Genomic DNA, 2,338 nt, shown 5'->3' on the forward strand with positions numbered 1-2,338 from the left:
CATCCGAAGCGGCCTGGAACGGGAGGGCGGCTTGCCTCCTTCTCCCGGCCGCCGACTACGGGTGAATTCCGGAAACACCGAAGAAGGCAACCCCCGGGGACGCGCGCGCCTCCTCGATCCCGAAGACCGAGCTTCGGCTCTGTTTTCGGAAATCCACGAAGCGACTCCAGGTGCTCTGGCCACGCCCACAGGCCGTCCCCCGCCCACTTCAGCCGGCTCTCGGCAGTTTCCGGAAACACCCGAAGCCGTCCCGCGTGCGGAGACCCGGCCACGCCCCCGCCCCGCCCCGCAGCCGACGGCGGCGGCCGTCGGCCATTTCCGGCAACACCCGAGGCCCGGCGAGCCCCGGGTCATTCCCTCGAGTGGCACCGAGTCTAACTCTTCGCTTCTTTCCGTCAGTTTTCGGGTATTTTCAAACCTTAAACGGGGACCGTGGAACTCCTGTGCGCGCTATTATTTGACTAAATAGGAAATAAGGCTGTGAGGCGTCCCTGCGATTCTAAAGCAACTTCCCATCCGCGTGCCCGCTTGTTGTGGGTGAGCTCGTAAAATCCATCTCGTTTGTCACCCAACCTGTCAATATGTCGATCAGCTGTCAAATACAGCATTATTCCATTATCTGTCTACCTACCCTTTGTCACCTACCATCTTCTGTCGTGGCTTCTCGTCAAGGTCCCTGACAAGCACCGGGTCTGCGTCCTTGGCTCCCGGCTGTGAAAGGCTGCAGAGGTCGCCCCAGCCCCAACCCCGCGGAGTGAATATGCTGTGTGATCTTGGAAAAGTCACATAATGTGTCCGAGTTTAGCCTCCTCGACGTGCCTCTATTGAAAGAATCACATTCTAAATAACAGCTTTGAATTCCAGTTACCTCCCCCCCTCCAAAAAAAAAGTCTTTAAATTGTTCAAAATAGCACAAAATAACATCACACTATAGTCCTATGGTCATGCCAGCTACCTTTTCATTTATTTTTAAAGTACTAGTTATTTTTTTAAGTATATTTTTTATTGACTTCAGAGAGGAAGGGAGAGGAAGAGAGAGAAACATCAACGATGAATCGTTGATCATTGATTGTCTGCCGCCTGCACGCCCCCTGCTGGGATCAAGCAGGAAACCCAGGCATGTGCCTTGACCAGGAATCAAACTGCGACCTCCTGGTTCATAGATAGATGCTCAACCAGAGCCACACCACTGGGCGCCAGTGACCTTTTTAAGTACTCCTGCAAAGCAAGATAAGAAAGACATGCTCATCTTAATTCACATTTCAGTTCTAAGACAAAGAAACTCAAGGGAAAGAAAATAGAACCTGGTTGAAAGTGAGAATTCCGCTGGATGGTGCAAAGAATGGGTCACTGGAGAAGTTCCTTTCCTTCCTGGGCCTCATTTTCCCCATCAATACAGCGAGGTCATTGGATTCATGGACTCTGCGGCCCCGCTCACCTTTGGAGAGCCCCTGACTCTAACAGGAAGTCTGTGTGGCAACCCGGGCCCATCTTCCCTTTCCCCTAGATCAGTGGTTCTCAACCTACCTAATGCCACGACCCTTTCATACAGTTCATGTTGTGGTGACCCCCAACCATAAAATTATGGTTTCGTTGCTACTTCATAACTGTAATTTTGTTACTGTTATGAATCGTAATGTAAATATCTGATATGCAGGATATATTTTCATTGTTACAAATTGAACATAATTAAAGCATCGTGATTAATCACAAAAACAATATGTAATTATATGTGTTTCCCGATGGTCTTAGGCGACCCCCAAAGGGGTCGCGACCCCACAGGTTGAGAACCACTGCCCTAGATTGTCTCCCCAGCGTGAGGCAGTAGGCTAGCCCGATTCCTCTGGCTCTAAGCTAACCCCACCCCTAGGACTCCAGGCATGTTAGAACTTGCCCCCCTTTCCCCGGCTCAGCAGCAGCTTAAGGTGGGCAGAAGCCAGAACCCCCACAGGAGCCAGGTTCAAGCAACAAATTCCCGAAGTGCAGGAGCATGCCAGCCCAGGGGTTGTGGGGGGAAGTGCTGGCTGGAATGCTGACCCTTGACTTCCAACTCCCAGCTACAGTACCTTGAGCAGAGCCCTTGGCCCAGTCAACCAGAAAAAGGGGCAGCGAGGCAGCTGCAATGAGAGGATGGTATGAAAATACTTCCTAAGGCAGCAGCTACCATCTCCAGCCTCAGTAAGTGCACCCGATTCCAGGACACTTCCCCATGCCCCACCCCAGCTCCATCCAGGCACCCAGCCATTGCGGGAGAAGTTGGGGAAGAAATGCAGAGGAGTCGAGGGAGAAAAAAAGGAAGAGGTGAGAACAGAGGCTATTCCACCCGCCCCCCCCGCCC

The sequence above is a fragment of the Myotis davidii genome, unplaced genomic scaffold, assembly GCF_000327345.1.
Source record: "Myotis davidii unplaced genomic scaffold, ASM32734v1 scaffold425, whole genome shotgun sequence".
Taxonomy (NCBI): domain Eukaryota; kingdom Metazoa; phylum Chordata; class Mammalia; order Chiroptera; family Vespertilionidae; genus Myotis; species Myotis davidii.